This window comes from Cibotium barometz, chromosome 22 (assembly GCF_041138505.1).
Source record: "Cibotium barometz isolate CiBa-2024 chromosome 22, ASM4113850v1, whole genome shotgun sequence".
NCBI lineage: Eukaryota > Viridiplantae > Streptophyta > Polypodiopsida > Cyatheales > Cibotiaceae > Cibotium > Cibotium barometz.
Genome location: NC_141067.1, coordinates 42396939 through 42421571, shown reverse-complemented (window position 1 = coordinate 42421571; position 24633 = coordinate 42396939).

Sequence of the window (24633 nt, the reverse complement as noted above, 5' to 3'; positions counted from 1 at the left end):
TACATAAATCCAATTCCAAACTATTAGGCCTCTAGTATCCTAGTCTTCTACCTCCAGTAGGAATCCATGGACACCCCTCCCTCCCAATTCTAGGCAGAGAAGGAACTTCCTGACTCAGAGCCCCTCTTGAGCATCCTTTCCTCTATCAAAGGTTCATAGTCTTCATGGTTGGCATATGTACACTACCATATCACTTGCCAAGTGGATTAGCAACTCATCTACCAAGGTAACCACAACAACCTTGTGGGTATCCTCGACAGGCTTTGGGGATAGTTGTTATTTCTAAGCCCATTCTAAGTACTGGACTGTAGTCAACACGTCATCTGACTGTGAAAGCCACACAAGACTCGTATTAACAACCATAAAACAAGTTCATCACTTCTGGCTGTTTAGGCCAATATAGTTTCGAGGACCAGGGAATCACCTAATTTGGTCATACTCTTGTTCCATATCAAGAGTATGGTCAAATGTTTTAATGGATTATTCCCCCCCCCCTTTTCAACATGACATACCACACATAATGCAATGTGCAGTAATTTAAACCATGCACAAAAATCAAATGCAAATACAATAGTGTTTCGTTTGGCCAAGGGAAATGAGGTCCCTGTTTATGGACTATATTAATCTCCCTTATGTCCAATGGTAGAATTCAACATTAGAATTTACCCTCTTATATTGCTTTTTGACATAAGCTAACTTTCAATAACCATTTAACTCAAAACACTATTTACTATTCTCTTTCACTAGTTTACTCAAACGTAAATTCTATCTTTCCTTACATAAATGGTAAAAACATACAGAAAGTTAAGGGAACCAACCACATTTCTTGCTTGGGCATCTCCTTCCTCATGTGCGGGGGGAGTGTCTCAATGATAGAGTCATGTCATGCACACTTGGGAGCCATCTTTGAGTTTTCATGAAAAAGATGTTTTTCCCTAATTTTTAGCTATTTTTAAAACTAAAAAATGTAGAAAATAGCATTTTTAAGCCTAAAAAATGTTGATATGATACGATAGTGATGTGTGTGAATACACTTAGCATCGCTAGGGAACTTTTTGTGCCTCACTAGGAGGTTTTTTCCCTCGTCCGCTGTATATACTCCCATCCTCATTCTAGGTCATCTTTATCTTTGTACTTGCACATTAAGTAATACTACTTTTGTGTTGTGTGCTCTTGAGCTTCTTCTTGTCCAATCTTAGTGTGCATTCTTGCAATCCTAAATCCAACATTTGGTATTAGCGCAGGTTTCTCCAACTTGAGCAAGGTTGCGCATAACACCTTGGAGTAGGTCTTTCTTCATCATCTTGAGGATTCCTCTTAGGTGAAGGTAGATCTAGGTATTGTGTGCTGTTTATGTAGCAAACAACATTTTTGTGACTTTTGGGTAGTTTTGGACACGTTTCAGGGGCCGTTTGCATGTTGTAAGGTTTCTATAGAGCTTTTCAGAGCTCTCAGTTTTGCTTGTTCTTCACCAAAATTAGCAGATAGATTTGCTATATTGACACTATGTGTGCACCTATACAGGATGTGTTAGTGCTTTTCATTTCTTTAGCAGGTCATTGCTTTGGTCATTATAGGTTTTTGACAATGTTTGATAATGATATATTTCGCATGTTGTCTATTGATGATGGCAAAAATTATCCATTGTGGGCATACATGATGCATCATGTATTTGTTTCCAACCAACGGCTTTTTAAACACTATGTAGGGTATTGATGTATGTCCAAGATCTGTGGGACAAATTTTGGTATTGTTATGGATGTTGCAGGTCCTAGCACACCTAGTGCTATTGTAGCCTTACCCACTACTGAACAGGTTTGTTGGGATGGTAGAGATGCACATGCACTTATGTTATCTGTTAAACGTACCAATGTTCCACACATTCATTTAGCAAGGACAACCAAGCAAGCTTGGGACATTCTTGCACATCTGTATGTAGGGCATAATTAGGCACATGCTACCTATCTCAGAAAATAGTTAAGAGTCTAAGCATATGGAGGAAGGAGACTCTATGGAAATTTTCCTTATAGAGATTAAAGATCTCAAAGAACAGTTAAATGTTATTGATAAGATCATTTCAGATTCACTTATGCAGATAATTCTTGATGGCTTCCAAGATTCTTATCAAGGTTTTGCTTCTACTTTTAGACTTGTGATGAAGGGAAATCTGGATGCTATCAAGTTTGATGAGCTGGTTACTATACTCTTGTAGGAAGACTAGTCTAGGCAAAATAGGTCTAAATGGTGTGTTTTAGATCAGGCCTTTGTGGCTGCTCAAAGAGGCAATGCAAATACCTCTTTGAGCAACAAGCCGAAAGCTGTACCTTCCAAGAGTAATGTCAAGTCTGATAAGGCTATTGATAAGTCAAAGAAGATGCTGTGATGCAATTGTTGTAAGGCTAATGATAATCTCATTAAGGAACTGAAGCAAAGGGAGGCACTGAGAAAAGAGGCTAGTATGGCTATTGCAGATGCCTCTCACTCTAATTCTGAATATGCAAATATGATATAGGATACAGAATGGGATTTCCATGTACGCTATAGTTATAACCCATCTATACATGATGATACATGTATGTCTGTTGCAAATACTCATGTGTGGTACTTTGAAAGTGGTGCCACAATACACATTACTTCGTAGCATGACTTGTTCACTTTTCTTGAGTCTGCCCCTATAGGGAATACTATCACATGCATAAATAACTCCTTGTATCTAGCAAAAGGAGTGGATACCATTGTGCTTACTTTTGCAAATGGTAGTGATTTCACACTGAGAGATGCCTTGTATATTCCTAGGATCAAGAAAAATTTGTTGTCAGTTTCTGTACTTACTAGGTATGGCCTAGTTTGTCAAATTTGTGGATGACAAATGTGCAATTCATGATCTTAGTTTTGGTGATACAATTGTGGCATCTGGTTCATTTAAGACATGGGATTTATAAGCTGAATGCTTATGTAAATTGTGTGGAAGATATAGCATGTGCAGTTTCAGATGCAAAACTTTGGCATGCACATTTTGGTCATCTGAACTTTGCTAGTTTGTTGTAATTATAGAAATTTGATATGGTTTCTTTGTTGCCCTAATCTTCGGGCACCCCCAAAACATGTATGTGAAGGTTGTATTCTTGGTAAAATACAGTGTGCTTCTTTTCCCAAAGATGGTTTCATGAGAGCTGCTCACAAATTGCAACTTGTGCATAGTGATGTATGTGGTCCTATGCAGACACCATCTTTTGCAAACTACCTTTACTTCGTGACTTTTATTAATGATTACTTCAGGCATGTATGGGTATATCCGGTAAAGGTTAAGTCCAAAGTGTTTTTGTGCTTCAAACAGTTTGTTGTTATGGCTAAGAATGTATCTAGATGTAAAGTGGACACCCTCTGTTTTGATCGAGGGGGGGAGTATATGTCTAAATAATTTAATGCATTTATATAAAACACCAATGTAAAGTGCCTTACAACCCTCAGCAAAATGGTGTTGCTGAGAGGAAAATAGGTCTCTTATGGAGATGGCATAATTTATGGTCAAAAGTCAAGCTTTACCACATGCATTTTGGCTTAAGGCTATCATGTGTGCTACCTATGTATCGAACAAGTGTCCCACCAGATCATTGCAGTCTATCACTCCATATGAGGTTTGGCATGGCAAAAAGCCATATATTGCTCATTTGCATGTTTTTGGTTGCCTGGCTTATGTTCTTGTGCCAGAGTAACTTTGTAGGAAATTGGATGACAAGGCTGTAAAATGCATTTTTGTTGGATACAATTCTCAAATTAAGGGTTATAGGTTATATTATGCACAAACTAAACGTATCTTGGTTAGTTGAGATGTAGTATTTGTGGAAGATGTTGTGCAGCCTTTGCTTTCGTGTACCAGGGAGAAAAATGTACGGTCATGGGACATGTATGATACTTTGTTGTCTTTGTTTTCTGGTGGTCCATTCTATGTAAAACCACACGAGGCACATTTATAGCCTATGCAAGTTTTTGATGATTCCACAAATCAGCCCAATACTGATGCTAATATTGATGATGCACTTCATGATGAGAGAATAAAAATTGAGGACTCTAGGACAATGCCTAAATGGTTGGTGCAAACATTGTGTGATAGTAAATTGAGGACTCGAGGACAATGCCTAAATGGCTGGTGCAAACATTGTGTGATAGTAAATTGGATGCACCTTTGTCTAGTTGTACTCATTATGGTTCTTAGCATGCATCATATGTTTCAGATTGTTATGCATTGGCTGTTTCGAGTATGTGTGATGAAGAAGAACCTATTACATTTGATGAGGCACAAAATTCAGAAAATTGGATGGTTGTTATGCAAGCTGATTATGATGCTATTATGAAGAATGGGACTTGGTCATTGTGTGATTTGCCTACTGGCAAGAAGGCAATTAGCATAAAGTGGGTTTATAAGTTGAAATGTAAGCCTGATGGTAGTGTTGATCACTATAAGGCTAGGCTTGTTGCAAAAGGGTATGCTCAAGAAAACGGCATTGACTTTGAAGAGACTTTTGCTTCCACTTGTCATATGACTACCATTCATAGCATTTGTGCATTGGCAGTGCATCATGGTTGGAATGTACATTAGTTGGACATTAAGACTATGTTTTTGAATGGTGACTTGTGTGAGGAGGTGTATGTAATGCAACCTCATGTTTTTGTTCAGAAAGGGCAAGAAAACAAAGTGTGTAGGTTAAAGAAAGCATTATGTGGTTTAAAGCAAGCACCTCATGCTTGGTATGAGTAGATCCATGCATATTTGACTACACATGGTTTTTGCAATCGTCCAATAGAGAGCACTTTGTATGTCAAGCATGCGAATGATGTACTTCTTATCCTTGCTCTTTATGTGGATGACATGTTGCTCTCACTAGTCCAAAAGACATGCATATTGCTGATTTTAAGGCTGAATTACATTCAATTTTTGAGATGTCAGATTTGGGCCTCTTGCATCATTATTTGGGCATTAAGTTTAAGCAAATGTGATGGAGGTTATGCTTTGTGTCAGACAGACAAAGTACATTGAGACATTGTTGCATAGATTCGGTCTTGAGGGTTGCAAACCTGTTGCTACTTCTATGGAAACAAGTTTAAAGATTAGTCTTCATGATTTTAGAGACTACTATGATGTTACTCTCTATCACCAAGCTGTTGGTTGCCTTATTTATGTATGCATTACAATACCAGATATTTAGTTTGCAATCTCACAAATGAGTAGGTTTATGCATTGCCCAGGATCTAAGCATTGGCAAGCTATTAAGCAGATCTTTCATGACTTAAGTGACACTAGACACCTTGGATTTTTTTATCCCAAGGTGGGATCATCATTGCCACCAGATTTGCATGCTTTTTTAGATTTTGACTGGGTTGGTTGTTATTTACGACACATGTGTCCACTAGTAGTTTTTGCTTCATGCTTGGTAGCTCATGTATATCATGGTTAATCAAGAAGTAGCTTACTGTGGTAACTTCTAGTTGTGAAACTGAGTACAGGACAGCTTTCATAGCTATGGCTGAGTGCATTTGGCTCAGAGGCCTTGCAGAGCTGATTTGGGTGTTGGACAAGAGGCTACCACCACCATTAACACTGATAGTCAGAGTGCATTAGCAGTCGTGAGAAATATTGTATATCATGCTTGCACAAAGCACATTGAGGTGCGTTATCACTATGTCAGGGAGAGACTCTCAGTAGGAGATATCAACTTGGCTTATGTGCCAACATAGGACAACCTCGTCAATCTTTTCACAAAGGCACTTCCTCGTAAGAAGTTCAAAGCTTTTTGTAAAGCTTTGGGCTTGCTTCCCTTTGTGGAATGATCACCCTTCATAGGGCTAGACACTTCCCTATACATTGAGTGCCAACTCTTGTTCACCGCATCACTCCTAGTAGGGGGGATTTGTTGATATGATACGGCAGTGATGTTGTGTGTGAACACACTTAGGACTGTCGGGGCACTTTTTCCCTCACTAGGAGGTTTTTTTCCCCTGTACAATGTATATATGCCCATCCTCATTCTAGGGCATCTTTATCTTTGTACTTAGACACTAAGTAATATTACTTTTGTGTTGTGTGCACTTGAGCTTCTTCTTCTTCTCCAAGATTAGTGTGCATTCTTGCAACCCTAAATCAAACAAAAAATCCATTTTTAAATGCTGAAAAATTTTAAAAAATTTTGAATTTTAGTGTTCAGATCCCTTATCTTCCCTTTAATAGAAAAATTATTTTTTCTGTATGCATAAAAGTGTCAAACATAGACCTAAATTGACCCTATTTCTTCAGTAAAAATTTTCCTATGTAATTTAAAGTGATAAAAGTGTTATTCTAATCCTAAATAACACTCCATAATTATCTATGCAAATTCCAATATCATTAGCTAATTTTCCTTTATAAAAATGATTAAAAAGAACCATTTCAATGCATTTTCCAAGCCTAAATGAGTTCAATTTCCCATGTGAAAATTACTATATGTTAATTAACCTTAAATGTATCTGCTTATAATATAAAATCCTTATGTGTAATGCACATGTAAATATGGCTAATTTCCTAGGAAAAATTTACCACTATTTTGCTACTTTTACATGAAATAGTAAAATAATTTTAAATTTTGTTATTGCTTATGTGTAATATAGCATTCAATCCTAACTATCATGATGATAGATAAATGAAATGCATTACCATCAAGAAGTCCTAAATAATATAAGAGTAATTAAGCATAATTTGGAAATTATGCATATGGGAGAGTATTCATGTATGAGAGTAGCATAGTATAGAATCATAATAAGATGGTGTGAATAAATCATAATCCAAGCTCAAAAACTTGTTAAATTATCTTACCACTTCATATTTTGCTATGTGGGAAAAATAATCTCCTTATTTTCCCGTGTAGTGATGGCCTTCCTTTAGGCTTGAGGGTTGGATTTCAAGCTATGGAAAAATATGTGTGTGGGGAGCTCTATTTATAGTAATTTTGGAGGAAAATGACTGGGCAGGAGATTGGGATGACAACTGGGCAACTTGAGCACATGTGGAGCTGACTAGGCAATGGGGATACATGTGGCAGCTGATTGGGACTCCACCTATGCATGAAAAATGTACATTTCTTATGAGGCCCTCCCCTATGACAAAAATAACAGAATGGACTTTTACTTAATTACTTTTGCTTAAGTTAGTTAGCTTGCCTCACTTAGCCCACAATAGCCCCTTTTTCTAACAAATGACGGCGACAGAATAAGAGAGACTTTCCCTCACTTGTCCACATGCATCTTATCCCTTCCACATTATTCTAGGACCTTCTAGATTCTTCCAAAACCTTCTAGAATCTTCCCAAACCTTCTAGAACATTCTAGCACTTTCCAAATTTTCCTAATGTTAATTAAATCATTAAATCTTCCCCTATAACTCTTCATTTAATTAAATACGCAACGTGTGCACAAACTTGCATAGGGGTACTTATTTCAACAAGATGTATTTCAAAGGTACTCTCTTTATTTATCAGATGTATATGTACATGTGTATATGTACATGAGATATTAGCTAGGATGTACAAAGCTCAGTAATGGGGACATTACATTAAGCTTGGCATCAACAAACAACATGCAAAATACATCATTATTAGACATTGTTGACGAAAGCCTGTAAGGACCAAAGCAATGACCTACCAAAGAGACAAAAAGCACTACATAAACTAAATGCAATACCTAGATCTAGCTTCACCTAAGAGGATTGCTCAAGATGATGAAGATAGACTAGCTCTAGCACAGTGTAGGCATCCTTGCTCAAGGTGAAGAAATCCTGCTCTGATACCAAATGTTGGAATTAGGATTGTAGGAATGCACACAAAACTTGGAGAAGAAGAGGCTCAAGAGTACACAACAAGAAGTAGTCCTTTCATTTTTTGCCTTCTTCAAGAACTCCATCTCTTATTTAAATTTAATGAGCTCCCTTTCTTGAGTCTATACTTGTTCCAAAAGATCAACATTTTCTTCCCACCTATTGACGAGGAGCTTTTGAATCTTTTTTAGCTCATTATATGTTAGCGAGCAGTTGGAGCGACAACTAAGGAGGCTCTTGTTGGAATGGATTTCTTTTCCATTAGGACCTTGTAGGCCTTTTTTGAGTTGGCATACCACTCTTCCGCCAAGGTTAGGAGCTCTTATGTCCTTGTCGCTTCTTCTAGGGCATCCTTCAGTGTTTCTTCGGCTGTGTTCGTGGCCTCTTGTAGCAATGCATTTTCTTGTTACAGAGTTTCGAGGCTAGATTGGGTGGTTTATAGGTCTGCCGATCCTCTTGAGTTGCTTGGTGCCTTAGCCTTTCTGCATGCTGTCAAAGATGGTAGCGGAAATGAAATGATCATACATAGAAGCGACAAAGTGAGAGCAAGAGAGAGATAATGAAAACGCCAAGATTGCTTGATGAAGATGACGCATACAAGAGAGAGACCTCACACAGATAACCCTTCAGTAAGGCTCTGCTCCAACAACTGACTCAGTGAATGAAAATGAGACTGGAGACTACTATTTATACTCACTTATTGCTTGGGTCGGGCAAAAAGTAGGATTAATAATAATAATAATAAACCTCCAAAAATAAGGTAACGACCTCTAAAAATAGCTACAAGCTGGGGAAAATTACCAGACGAAGACAAAAAATACTACAGGGTGGCCAGCCCACATACAAGGGCCTGGACCATCAAGATGACACATTTGGATATGACAATACTAGCTTTAACACCCCCTCTCAGATCCAAGATGTGGAATCAATCCGACGTATCTGGAGTGTGTCTGCACCACCGCCTACTAAAGAGCCTTTGTGAAAAGATCCACCACGTTGTCCTCCGTCTTGCAGTAGTCAAGAGTGATAGTCTCGTCCATAAGCTTCTCCCATATGAAATGATACTGGATCTCTATGTGCTTGGTCCTGGCATGAAATATTGGGTTCCGAGCAATAGCTAAACAGCTCTGGTTATCACAAAACATAGATGAGCTTCTCCACTGAGGAAAACCGAGCTCACCAAGCAACTAACGAAGCCAGACAACCTCACAAGTGCCGGCACACGCTGCTCTATATTCAGCCTCTGTGGATGACAAAGCAACTGTAGGCTGCTTCTTACTGCTCTATGAAATAGCTCCCGATCCAAGTGTAAAGCAATATCCTATCGTAGATCTCCTCTTGTCAACATCCCCTGCCTAGTTTGCATCTGTCCAACTGCTAAGGTACACCTCCTCATTCTCACTCCTCCAGGCTGCATACAAAATGCCATAGGCCCGGGTGTGCCTTGAGGTATCGCAAGATGCAAAGACCTGCCTGCCAATGAGTTTTCCTAGGCTGACTCATAAAACCTCCCAAGAGCCCCATCGTAAAGCATAGATCCAATTGGGTATTCAACAACCAGATCAGCGATCCCACGAGCTTCCGGTACTTTGAAGCATCCGCCAGCTCCGTATCATCATGCGCTGACAGCTTCTGATTCGGGTCCATAGGAGTAGAGATGTGCTTACAATCCTGCATATATCAAAGGCCTGTAGAAGTGCCTGGACATACCGTCTCTGAGAGATGAATATTCCCTTCTTATCCTGCCAAATTTCCAACCCTAGGAAAAAATGCAACAGCTCCATGTCTGTCATCTCAAACTCCGTCCTTGCAAAGCTGATTTTACCTTCCGGATATGCTCCGGATTACTACCTGTGATGATGAGGTTATCCACATAAAGAGCAATGACCGTTGAAAGGTCATTTTCTCGGTGAATGTATAGATTCGAGTCTGTAGCAGATCTGCGAAAACCTGTACGTCAGAAGAATGCATCTATCTTCTCATTCCAAAGCTTTGGGAGCCTGCTTTAGCCCTTACAAGGCTTTCTTCAACCTGTAAACCATCCCTTGGGACCGCCGTTGCTGGAAGCCTGGAGGCTGCTCTACAAAAACCTCCTCCTTCAGATCACCATTCAGGAATGTAGACTTCACGTCCATCTGATACACGAGTCACTGTTTCTTGCTAGCAATAGCAAGAGTAGTCCTGATAGTCGCCATCTGAGCCGTAGGAGCAAAAGTATCATCATAGTCGATGCCTTGATGCTGAGCATAACCCTTGGCTACAAGTCTAGCCTTATGCTTGTCAAGAGTGCCATCACTCTGATACGTGGTCTTGAAAACCCATTTGACTCCAATCACCTTCCGTTTTGCTGGACGTGGTACCAACTCCCATGTGCCATTCCTCTCGATGGCCTCGATCTCTTGCTCCATCGCAATCTTCCAAACATCCTGTCCGAGAACCTCACCAACATCTGTAGGCAAGGGCAGACCAAATAAATGCTATTTTCAATCAAATGAATTACAACCGTGTACAATCAATACCCAGCTTAAGGGTCAGTGTGGAATACAAAAGGGAATCCAAGGGTTTTCAGTTTGGTGCTGTTGAGCAATACTGAGAATTGGGCGGTGAGTCCCAAGTGATTTAATCGTGGATGTGAGCAATCTCACCCCGTAAAAGATCTGTCAAGATCGAGCAGACACCACGGGTTGGTGGCTAGTTCTTGGGCGTCAGTTCAACAGGTTGGAGGTGAGATTTGTGTACACTTTTGTTTGTCTGAGTAGTTCCTCTCTGTAAAAGATCCAACTGAGTGGGAGAAAGGCCGAGGGTGAGTGACTAGCCTACATGCCCACTTCAGGAGGTTGGAGAAGAAACTTTTGTGATGTTTCTTGCAATTCCTTCTCTATGTAAAAGATCCAACCAAACTGTCAGTGCTGCTTTGGGGGTAAGAGAAGAATTTCCAATGTATAGTTGAGCCAAGTCGGAGTTTTCTGGAGTATTGTGAATCCCTTATGGTGCGAATGTTTTCCTTCTAAGGAGGGTCTTTCACTGGTGATTGGTAGCTCACAGATAGCTGGTGGTGCCCCGTTTCTTCTTGGTGGTGTTTGTTTCCAAGCTGGGAGTGGCATTATAGAGGCATTTTCTATTTTTCGCTACCATTCTTACAGTTTTTGGTGCCCCCACGGAGGACTTTTCTCAAGTTCCTCCTCCAGTTTACAAAATCGCGTTCTCATATCCAGAGTTCCATGGTGGACCTGGTGAAGACATTTTCTTGTTTCTCGAGTAAATGGAAGTCGCATGGAGGATTAGTAATCATATTGTGGAACCCGCCTCGATGTTAAGGCTTCTGCAAATCTATTTGAAAGGTGATGCTCGAACATGGCTTAAGGAGTTTGAAGCTCAACAAGGAGCAGTCCAACCACTACATGTTGTGATAGTAGAAGGATTGCAGGATGCCTTGAAGCGAGAATATGAATAAGTGGAAGATGCAGATAAGGTATGTCATTTAATTCAAACCCTTAAGTAAGGAGAAACCAAATCTGTGGAGTGCTTTGTGAAAAAGTTTATCAAAATGTGGAAACAATTATGCAAAGCACTAGAGCCAGAACGTCCTTCGGCAATGTTGAAAAATAATAGCTTCATAGTAGGTCTTAATTCAACCTTGCGGTAGAAAGTAGAGTTAAAGAAGCCAGTCAGTTTATGAAGATGCGGTGGAAAAGGCGAAGAGCAAAGAGTGGAAAAATCAGCGATAGCCTAGCTGGGGATGGGTTCACCTGCCATAAGGCCACTAGAGATGAAGAGATGGGAGATAGTGCCTACAATAATTAGGGAAACAGTTCCTATGGTAGAGTCTCAAAAATTTCATGCTTCACCACCACCAATGGTTCCAAGTGCTCCACCATCTGGGGAAACGGAGGAGCTATGGAAAGATATGCGGCAAGTGGTTGACCTAATGAAAAATATGAGTCTTAATCTCATGAATAATGCAGGTGGTAGAGGACAAGGTAAACCCTATTATGGACCAAGTGATGGACCTCCTACAGGAGGTGGTAGTGGAGACATGTTCCCTCTACCTTCTCAATTACCTGACAGGTCTAAGGATTATGTTGTGGACATACGAGGGGATCCAGGTCCTAGTAAATTGTCAGCACAAGAAAAAGGGAAGGGAAGGTCCATCAATGTCATCACCCAGGAGAAGTCAAAGAAGAAGGAAGTTGATGTCATGTCGATTAGGAAAAGAACCACCGAAGAGAGAGATAACAGGGGCGTTCCAAGACCCATCAAGAAAAAGGGTATGGCAAAGGAAGGGGATGATGCTATGATAAAGAAAAAGGGTAAGGCAAAGGAAGGGGATGATGCTACAACAAAGAAGAAGAGAAGGTCAAGAAGACATTTCCAGGTATCGGAATTTCCACTTGGGGTTGGGAAAACCAGCTACAACCTTAAGGATGATATTGCAGGTAGGAAAGCGAACATAACCCTCAGACAGATGATGGAATTGATTCCCAAACTGAGGCGACAATGGAAATCTTTAGCCAACCCTACTAAAAAGGAGCCAAAGAAGGGATCTGTCACCATCATGTCTGTTGAAGAGTTAGTAGATATCTGCCCAATAGTTGAAGCCTGGCACAAAGGTAGAAATATGGGAAAGGCATATATCGATGGAGGAGCCCAAGTTTCTGTTATCACACATGCTTGTGTGGAACAATTTGGTCTCAAAATTGCAGGAAATTCTGGGTTTCATATCAAAATGGCGAATCATGAGAAAGTAAAATGCTTGGGAGTTGTTGAAGATCTGGAAATATAAGTGTTTGATGTTAAAGCTCGGGTAAATTTCCATGTAATGCCTGCAGGTTTGGGAGCTTACCCTATCATCTTAGGGAGGCCTTGGCTAAAAAACTGTTGGGGCTATACAGGATTGGGAGAAGAGTATCATAACCCTTTCCCATAAAAAAGGAGGGAAGAAGCAATATGACATGGAAAGCCAAAAGCCCTTAGAGGATGAGGATGAAAGAGAGGAAGAAGACTCCACTGAGAGCTCCAGCTCAAAAGATGTTTCCGACAATACCACTCAAAGCGAGGATGGAGCAAATGTATCTTATCTTCTTCTTTGAAGAAGAAAGCTTAGAAGGATGTCTGGACAGGTTGAAAAGGATGAAGGAGCTTTAGGATCTTATGAGCAGATTGAAGAATTGAAGCAACCAAAGATGGAACCCAGAATTAAACAAGAAATTATAGAGAATATGCTTTGCACCGATTTAACAAAGGGGGAAAAAGAGGAGTATTCAGCTATGCTTTCCCAGTTTCCAAATCTTTTTATTACCTCTTATGAGAAAATCAGGGGATTTAAAGGAGAGGATTTGCATATCGAGCGGAAAGATGGAGCTCAACCTGTCAGACAAAAGCTACGAAGGATGGGTACATAACAAATGCAAGCCCTGCGGGAAGAGGTGGACAAATTATTGAGAGCTGGATTTATATATCCAGTTGACACTGCAGAGTGGGTAAGTCCTGTGGTTGTAACCCCAAAGAAAGATGGTAGATGGAGTGTATGCGTAAACTTCAAGGCCACTCAATGTAGCAACAAAAAAGGATCCTTATCCTTTGCATTTTATTGATGAAATCCTTGACACTGTAGTAGGGTATGAAAGATACAGTGTATGTGATGGATTTCCAGGTTATTTCCAACTAAAAATTTCTCCTCTTGAAGATTAGGAGAAGACCACCTTTATTACTCCTTGGGGGTGTTTCTGCTACAAGGTTTTACCATTTGGGCTCACAAAATGGACCAGCCTATTATCAAAAAAGGCAAAACTGGGTTTTAGCTCCTTTCTTGGGCAACTTTATCAAAGATTTTATAGATGACTTTTGCATCTATTGCGATAGGTTACTTCACAGTAAAAAAAATTATAGCCAAAGATGTGGCCAAGTTTATCTATGAGGATGTGTGTTGCAGATATGGAGTGCCTTTGGAACTTCTCTCTGACAAGGGACATGGGTTCATAAGTGAACTCATTGATTATCTATGCACTAAACTAAAAATCAAGCACAATTATGCAACACCATATTATCCACAATGAAATGGATTAAATGAGAGATTGAATGGGGAACTTGTACGAATGCTAACTAAGATCACAGGCCATCATGGCAAAAATTGGGATCTGGAGCTACCATGTGCTCTATGGGCTTATAGGACTGCAGTAAAGACAGGTACAAAGTTTTCACCATTTCATTTTGGTCTATGGGCAAAGAAGCACTTTTGCCTATTGAAGTAGAGATACCTATAGCCAAGATGCTTCTAAAGCTGACTGATGAAACCCCAAATTATTATAAGGAGAGGTTGCTTTATCTGCAACAATTGTAGCTGCTAGCTTTGGATCACTATGTCAACATGCAAGAAGAGAACATTAAGCGAATAAATGCAAACGTCAAAGACAAAAATATTGAGAAAGGTGACATTGTACTCAAGTATAACAGCAAATTGGATCACATATTTCAGAAGAAATTTCAAATTAAGTGGGAGGGACTATTTCAGGTGATAGAAAAATTTGACAATGGCACATATCAGCTAGCCGATCTGGATGGTGCCTTACATGGAAATAGGGTAAATGGGTACAGGCTAAAGAAGTATATTGCCAGGATGATGACACTGGTATCGGATGAGATGCTAGAAAACCATGTGGCTATAGTGCCTACTCTGACTGTAGAGGAGGACTATGGTCCTGCACTACATGACATGTACACTGATTGCTAGGACATGAATGTCCTACAGGCTATAGAGGTTGGGCAAATTATGTTGTGTTTTCTTTCAGTGATGTTAAGCTTGCAGTTGCTTGTAGACTGGAGCCTTGTTTTTCATATGTACAGTGTACATGATGTACAAAGTTGCTGGAATAAGCCCAACCCGTCTTTGTATATAGACAAGTGTGATGCACTTGTTTATCTATGGTTGTTTGTGCTCAAGAGTTTAAGCAAGGTTAATGGCACTATTTGCTAGCTAAAGAAAACAGTGATGTAATGAAGCTCTCTCATCGGTTCGAAAATTATCTCTTGAAATGTAGTGATTGTTGCCGAATACGCTCAATAAAGGTTATGCCCAGTTAGCATTTGATTGTTTTGCAAAGATGAACATGAATGGGCATCCTCTCATATGCATTGACATGTGCTTGTGTGCCTGATGATGACAGTCACTGAAGTCTAGTAGAAGTGGCCAAGAAATCTTTGTGAATATGAGCACTAATATGTTGTACATTCAAGTGTAGAAACTTACACTTGCATGGTTGGCCTTCTGGGGCATGCAAGGCATTTAAACAAAGCAATAGATATGACCCACGACATGCCATCTTATGATTGTGCCATAAGCGGAAACCTTTGAAGGCTGTCTGATGATGGGCAGTTTTCAATGCAGGAGATGGGTTTTCAAGTGGGCAGTAGAGTTTGGATAAAAGTGATAGCTAGCATTAAGTGCTCAGGGAAAATATATATGCAATAGTTGTGGCATGGGACAGAAGACAAAAAACACATTTAGCCATGAGAGTAAGAATCCGGAAGGAGAGCCATTGCATGTTCACTCATTAATACAACCCAAGGAGAAACCGTTTATATCATAAGAAAAATGCATATGCGTGGTGATTGTCATGCTACTACATCATGTATATTAAAAAGATAGAGATGTGGACTATTACTGTCGAAGATGCCAATGAGGGGAAGTTGCCAAAAAGAGTAGTCATGTTGGGAACAAGGACTACTTCAACTAAATGAAGTAAAATTAAATGGATGTAAGAGAAGGCCAAAAAGCTGCTACAATGGGATTGGTGAAAAAATGAGGCATCTCACATGAAGAATATTGGAGAAATACTGTGGGGAATGCATGAATGGGGAATGGCTTCGAAAAATGGCATTCCTCATGCCCAATTTAGAAGGGGATTGTATTCCACGGGAACACGGATTATGGAAGGAGGCCGGAAGCAATTAATGCGAGAGAGCGGGATTGTAGCCATGGGAACATAAAGACGCACATAATTTTTCCATATTTTTGTGCCAAAGTGCAATGTAAATCATTTTAGGCCAATGTGGGTTCTAAATGAGAGTTCTAAGTGTATTAAGCAAGGCTCACTTATGGGGTTTCCACCCATGTGTGAAAGAGGCCTAGGGTTAGGGTTAGTGACATCTCTATACAAAAGAGATGTTAGCTAAAGAAAAGGGACGTTTTTGCCATTCTCATAAGCTATTGTGTGAAGCTCTTGAGCTCTCAAGCTATGGCAGCTCTCTAACTCTCTCTCTATTGTACTCTAATGAGCATCAAGCTCCAATGAGTATAGCTCCACTTCATTCTCTTAATCTATTTTAGCATCATTGAAGTAGATTAATCTATGAATAGTTGAATGCTTCTTTCTTTCTCTTGTGTATGTTGCATGCTTGTAGTGAGTGTGTGTGTAGTCTCCATTGATGCAAGCTCTTGCCCACTTCATTGGCAATGAGTTATTCATGGATAGACTCTCTCTATGAGCTTGTGGGTTTATGAATGTTGCTTAAGCTTGTGGATTAGTAGATGCATGCTTATGGGTTTGCTGGCATTAGGGAAAGCTAAGATTTAATCAATGTTTGAATGGGATTAAGAGATTTCTATGCATTGCTTGTTCTCTTGATTAGTGTAGTGGATTTAAGGGATTGAGAGATTGATTGAGGTGTTGAATGGTTGAATCGTCAAGTGGTGGTTTGTGTATGTGAGCTCTCCCTCATGGGATAAGCCTGCATGCACTAATCAGGTCGAGTCCTCGGATTGACACTGTGTTTCTTAACACATTTGTTGATCGGTAGTACTCTATGAGCACTATATTGCATGGTAGAGAGAACCGCTCTACAATGGCGCCGCTGCCGGGGAGCGAGTACCTACATTAGTTGAGCACCATACACACACTACCACTCCTTGTTAAGCTCCAATCGGTTGCAAAACTGTTGGATAGGAGAGCAGGCTTTGGGACTAATTTTGGTATTTATTTAAGACTAATCTGTTGTTAAATTCTCTTTATTTGTCTTGCAATTTGAGTGCGATTGGCTAGCTACGCTTCTCCCTTGAGGTTAGGACAAGGATTCAACACACGGGAAGGATTGGAGGTGTTTATTGCTTATCACATCTTCCACAAACTTTAAAGAACTTCAGACTTTCTGACAAACTATTTGACAAACTAAATGACAGCACTGGTGACAAACAAATTGACAACTAAATTGACAAGCAGATTGACAAAGAGATTGACACATTACATCTTGCATTCAGAAATCCGCCATTAAAAACATCTGCATCTTCATCTTCTTCAAGTGTTAACGGCCGCAGCCCCCAACAGGGAAAATGACATACACGAGAGACTCTCAAAACAGCATACACAGAAATTGAGAAAGAGAAAGAGAGAGAAACTGAAAACTGAAACTGATTATTCAACTTCCCAATTTCATGCACGATTACAAGAAGGCTATGCCTTTAAAAAAGACTCCTAAGCGACTCTAACTGACTAACCGATTCTTTAGTGACTCTTCATATTCCAACCTAACGACACTTCCGACGACAACTTAAATGACACTTTTGATGACAACTGTGATGACAACTGTGATGACAACTTAGATGACACTGTGAGATGACAACTGTGATGACAACTTAGATGACACTGTGAATGACACTTTTCTACACCCTTATACACTGGGACGCCCGAGGGAACAGTTGCGTAGCAATTGAGAACCCACAAATTCCCTTGATTAGAAGTCAAGTGCCTTTGAAAATCTTGCTTTGGCATTGATTCACCAAAAGACTCCTCAATCAGCTTTTCCAAGATTCATGCTTCTTGCAGGCTTCGCGTCGCCAGGTAGAACATCCGGTCTTCTCTTTGTCGGTATGCCTCCTTTGGAACACTCCATCCTTGCAAAAATCATCTTCTTGAATCCGCTTCAAAAAGCTCCTCTTGATGTCGACACTTTGAAAAACTTCTCCTAAATCTGATTTTGCCTTCTTAATCTGATTTTGAAACAGCATCTGAATCTGATTTCGCCTCTTCTTCTTCTAGCACTCACCATTAACAGAAGAATGTGAGCCCACGCATGAAATTCATCACAAACACCGTGATCGCCAAGTGTTTGTTGCTTATCACATCTTCCACAAACTTTAAAGAACTTCAGACTTTCTGAACTATTTGACAAACTAAATGACAGCACTGGTGACAAACGAATTGACAACTAAATTGACAAGTAGATTGACAAAGAGATTGACACATTACATCTTGCATTCAGAAATCTGCCCAAAAACTACATAGAGAATCCGCCATTAAAAACATCTGCATCTTCATCTTCTTCAAGTGTTAAGGGCCGCAGCCCCCAACAGGGAAAATGACATACACGAGAGACTCTCAAAATAGCATACACAGAAATTGAGAAAGAGAAAGAGAGAGAAACTGAAAACTGAAACTGATTATTCAACTTCCCAATTTCATGCACGATTACAAGAAGGCTATGCCTTTAAAAAAGACTCCTAAGCGACTCTATTTGACTAACCGATTCTTTAGTGACTCTTCATATTCCAACCTAATGACACTTCCGACGACAACTTAAATGACACTTTTGATGACAACTTAGATGACAAGTGTGATGACAACTGTGATGACAACTGTGATGACAACTTAGATGACACTATGATGACAACTGTGATGACAACTTGGATGACACTTTTCTACACCCTTATACAGGAGGTAGGCGCTACACCTGCAAATTTCAATTTGTGTGCGAAAGAGAGAGGCCTATTTTTGCATTTCTGTCATTCTGTTTGAGGATAATTTTTATAGTTTCAATTTTTTGCATGTTCGTTTTATTTTCTGTTCTTAGCTTAGTTTAGTTTTCTGCATCTTTAATTTTGTGCATTTTAGTTCTCTGTTAAACCTGCATTTTAGTTCTCTGTTAAACCTGCACCTGTAAAGAAACTGAAATCTGTACACACACATGAAGATTGAACATTTCGAATTTGCCGTAAATCTCACAGCTGCACATGCATTGAGTTCACTGCACACACACTTCAAAAAATAATAATAATAATAAAAAAAGGAAGGCGATTGTGCGTGAACAGCGCACCGCGCAGAGAGACCCACACACCGCACCATAAAGACCGCCACCACATCAGATAAGGGGGTGCAAAAAAAAAAGTCTGGAAAATTTTTCATTTTCTGTCGCAAAAATTTGGGAGGTTATCTAACTTCTCGAGAGTTAGAAAACACCCATCGTCAAAATTTTAGTCCCGGAACCATTTTCCCATAGTGAGCTCAGTATGGGAAACTGGTAAATTTTAGGCGATTTTTTATCCTGAAAAATACGCTATTTCTTTGGCCTAATGTGTTCGAGGGGGTTCAAAATGGGCTCTGGCAAAGTTTGAGCCAACTTAAATTTTTTGGTTTTTTTTAAATTAAAAATTAAAAATTAAAAAAAACCTTAAAATTTGACCTTATGCACTTGCGGTCGGGACGTCATATAGACACTGCCATAGGGCCTAGGGCACCTTCTAGAGTACCTACGCAGGAAAGTGGGACCCAATCGGTAGCAAATTTGGCAGATATTGCTGAAACCTTTTTCGAATCCCAATCTGATACCCTTTCCAGGACAACTAGCTCATTGTCTATGGACAATCTAGGGCCGTCAAATAGTCATCCCTTAGCCCCAAATAGGACACCCACAAGATCTTTTAATCCATTTAAAGCCGACACCATGGGGTTACCACTCAATGTGATACTTCAATATGTCTACATGAATGCTCAAGGAGCTGAGATCTTTAGGGATCCACAACAACGGTTAAGATCGCAGACTTTTTCTAGGAGCTTGATAGAGCACCTCTAGTCAATGACCAGGGTAACATGTACATGGGTGGAGATGGTGTTCGCTAGGAAGTCACCTATCATCCAGAGAATGTAGACAAATTAGGGGAGCTCTCTAAAAGTGAGTTCTTAGACTTATCAAAGCCTTCCAGAGCAAGGAAGTCTAGAGATGACTGGCTCATTGAGCCGGACATGCCTGGATCATCCAATGCCCAGTCCTCAAAGCCATCCTTAGATGATTTACTTTTTGTAGATCTAAATTTGGAAAGGGACAGGAAAGGCAAGAGCAAAATGGATCAGGGGGCTGAGAACCAATGGGAGTTTGTACGACAAATTCTAGTGACAAAGGTCTTTCAGGATGACCCACTTCAAGAGGTCTATAAGGACTCTTTAGAAGGATATTATGCCACAGCTAGATTGCCAGAGCTAGATCTTCCTCTAGCACTTGTGGTGGTGTGACGTGAAAAATTGATATCTTTCATTATCAATTTTGTGCATATTTTGATGGTTTCTCAATGGTAATAAGGTGGAAGCTTGTCCAAGAAGATTGCAGCGCCCACAATGGAATAATGGCGTGGTGATGCGGTAGCTTGGCGGCTACCCCGATAACAGCATTCTACCTTCAAATATAATGGTTTTACTTGATTTAGGGTGCACACATTGTAAATGCCACAAGTATGCTTGATAAATACTTTGGTATGGTAGATAGGCTAGTGATGTGGAAAATAAAAGTGGGCCTTCATGCTCACATGGATTTTTATTGTATTATTAATATGGTATTCACCATAAGGCTACAAGTTGGGGAGTGTGGAAGGCATGTGGAGGAGTGTGTGTAGGTGCATAATTGGGAAAGATTCTTCTAGAATGCCTACATGGAAGAGAAGAATTTCGCCATGTGTAAGTGAGATCTCCACCTACATGCCACTTAGACTTGGCTATTATCTCATCACACTTTCAAAGTCAAAAAGTCTTCAATTTAATAATCAATAGAAGACTTAGCCTAAGAGGACAATTGATGGTGACATCTACCCTTATGTCACTGAAGGGTTGAAGATTTTTATGTTGTAATTTGTAACAATGGAAGAGAGGGTGATTCTCCACCTATAAAAGGAGCCCTCCTCTCCCTTTCAAATCAAGGAATGAGCCTCCTCAATTCAGCATTTTGTGTCATTGCCATTCTCTTATCTTTCAAACCCCTATTCAAACACTCTCTTTACATGTGAATGTCTCATTTAGCATTAGCTCCTCATGCTTAACCCAATTTTGGACCTCTTTGATGATTCATGATAAGTGGGATAAGGAGTTATTATCTTGGTGGGCTTGTGACTTCTCAAGGTAGCCCTTGCCTTATTGTCGCCCTTCTTTGGAGGTACCAATGGTTTTAGCGGTAATGAGCATGCGGAAAGACTTTGGGGACCATAGGTAAATCTTTATGATTGTCCGCTGAGAAATGTTAACCCTTACCCTCTAGCTTGAATCATGAAGGAGATGAAAGGCAAGAGGCTATGTAAAAATTGAGGTTTCATGCAAAGAGAGGGAAGTGCAGTTTTGGTGGTCCAATACCCAATTTTCAATCGGTAATTACTCATCACTCAGGTGTTGGTTTCTTAAATTGATTATATGGCTAGGAAGCTCTTTATATGCTCTTTCCACTCATGTAACTAATTCCTTAATCCCTCACTTCATTGATGATCATAATTTCTCCCAAAGTTGCTAACTTTTAGGCGAATTTTGGCAGTTTTATAGTCTTGTAGTAAAATGCTCATAACTTTTCGCTCGGTTGTCCGTTTTTGAAAGTTTTTATATAGGCGCGAAGCTCTAGAGATGGATCCTGAGAAGGTGCAGGCAATTGTGGCCCTCCCACCACCTACCAATGTACGGGAGGTAAGGAGGATTTTGGGTAAAACAAAGTATTACCAATGCTTTGTTGACATGTTCTCTGAGAAGATGTATCATCCTATAAATTTGTTGACAAAGAAGAATGTTTCTTTTCAATGGGGGCCCGATCAAATTCAATCTTTTTGTTTGCTCAAGGAATGCATGAGTCAAAGTCCAATTGTGCAGCCTCCTAGGTGGAGGGAGGACTTTTATGTGAACCCAAGTGTCTCATCACATTCAGTGGGTGCTATACTCTTGCAAAAGGGAGAGCAAGGGCATATGCAACCAGTGTATTATGCAAGCCGACAACTCACTGATGCCGAGGAGAGGTATGGTGAAATGGAGAAAGGTGGTTTGTCTCTTGTTTTTGCAGTAAAGAAGTTCAGGTCATACTTGTTACCTCGCCCTTTTTTCTTCCTCACATCTCAACCTTCTTTACAATTCTTGGTCCGCAAACCCAATCCTGCAGGAGGGAAGTTTGCAAAGTGGATTTGTGAGCTTCAAGAATTCTCTTTCACTTTTATTACAGAAAACACCACTAGGGTCTCTCTTGCAGATTTGCTTACCAGGAAGGAAGAAGAAGAAGAAACAAGAGCAAAGGAAGAAGTATATGAAGATTTGGAGACACCACCAACTGCTTTCACTATGCATTTTGATGGAGCCTTTAGCCCTTCCAGGCAATGTGGGGCTGGGGGGATAGTTTTATTTGATCCAGAAGGAAAAGAGGTATGGGCCAAGGGTAGGGAATTTCCAAAGGCTATATCAAATAATGTGGCTGAGTACAATGCATTAATTTGGGGATTAGAAGATTGCATAAAAGATGAAATTAAAGAGGTAGAGGTTAAAGGGGATTCACAATTGGTCATCCGACAAATGAAAGGAGAATATAAGGCAAGGAGTCCTAATCTCCAAGAATTGTATAAAAGGACAATGGAGTTAAAAGAAGCTTTTGAGTTTTGTAAATTTGTGCATGTTAACAGGAAGGATAATCAAAAGGCTGATGAATTGGCTACTAAAACTTTGGCTTCTTTCAAAGTAGCTATTCTTGCATTAATGGATACAGGTTGGCCTGAGCTCCAAGATGTTCAACACTATTTAGATATAGAATACTTCCCTCCTGGATTGAATCCTCAACAGAAGCAAAGGCTTACCAGGAAAGCTCAACCTTACACAATTCTAGGGAATGTTCTTTACAAGCAAGGTAAGGATAAGATTCTTAGGAGGGTAGTGAGCCTGGAAGAATCTAAAAGGATTATGGAATTATGTCATGAATGTTCAAGTCACTTTGCCTCAGCCAGCACAACTCGGAGGATCCTTAACACAGGGTATTATTGGCCTCGACTCAGCAAAGATGTCCATGAGTGGTGCAGAAGCTGTGAAGTATGCCAGGCATATGGGCATAAGCAATTGGTTCTCGGACCCTTAAACCCTATCCCAGCATATGGTCCATTTGAAAGGTGGGGATTAGATTTTGTGGGCCCACTTCCTCGTTCCTCACATGGGAAGTATTACATATTGGTGGCACAGATTATGCAACAAGGTGGACAGAAGCAAAGGCAATGGTCAATAATAAAGCAGTGGCTGTGGCATCCTTTCTTCTCAGGGAATACATATGCGCCCGATTTGGGTGTCCATTGGAAATCCTTACAGATGGGGGGAGGTCTTTCAGGAATGATTTGATTGAAGCTTTTTTATAAGAAGCTTCTTCGACGATGGGAAGGCCCCTTCAGGATAAAGCAAAAGTTCAAAAATAACACCTATCTTCTAGAGGATGCAAGTGGCCAGGAGGTTCTCGGACGTGCCAATGAGTACCGGCTAAAGATATTCTACCCTTGAGCACCATGGCCAGCAGAACCCCCAGACAAGCATGGAGGATCTGCTGGGGGGGGGAAAGATGTGACGTGAAAAATTGATATCTTTCATTGTCAATTTTGTGCATATTTTGATGGTTTCTCAATGATAATAAGGTGGAAGCTTGTCCAAGAAGATTGCAGCACCCACAATGGAATAACGGCGTGGTGATGCGGCAGCTTGGCGGCTACCCCGATAACAACATTCTACCTTCAAATGTAATGGTTTTGCTTGATTTAGGGTGCACACATTGTAAATGCCACAAGTATGCTTATTTTGTTACTTTTTCATATTTCATGAAAAAGTAACAAAATAATGGTAAAAATTTCCTAGGAAATCAGCCATAATTACTTCGCCTCATTTAAGTAGGAAATTTTCATTAAAATGAATATTTTAATCATTTTCTTCATGGAAAAATACATAATTATGATACATTTTTCTTAGAAAATTATGGAGCACTAATTATACTTGGAATAACATTTTTATCACTTAAAATTACTTAAGAAAATTTTTAGTGAATTAGGAATAATTTAGATTCATTTTTGATATTTTTTAATATATTGATTTTTTAATAAAAGGAAAATTAGAGAAATTAATTCTTCATTACGAATCTGATTTTTTTAAAAATAAATTTTTAGCATTAAAAATCAAAATTTTTACAATTTTCAGGCTTAAAAATATTATTTTTTACATTTTTTAATAAAAAATAGCTTAAAATAAGAAAAACCAGAAAATTCATAATTAAAACATTAAACCCAAAAAATGAATATTATATATCAAGAGATAAAATATTGCATTATTTATCCTTTTTTTTGCTTTTTACATGAAATTACGAAGATGGAATCCAAATGTGCACGACGCTCCTCTAATGCCGAGACGCAACCTTTGGACACTTTCTTAGCACCTACACATGAAGCAGAAAATGTCCAAGTGGTAAATGTAGTTAGTGCCTATCCTTTTAAGGTTAATTTAATACTTATGTGAGATAGATTTATTTTTACACTTTAGGGTTAATGGAGAATTAATTAGGGTTATATACGTGTTTCCACACGTAAAAAGAGATGAACACGTAAAATTATTTTTTTGCACAATTTGTTTTATAAGCATGGTTTGAAAGGGAACACTGATGATGCCACAAAGGTGTTTCGTGTGCATGCAAAAGGGCATATGATGCATGAATTTAAGATAGTTAAGGGGGGGGGAAATAATCCATTTTAATGTTTGACCATATTCTTGGTATAT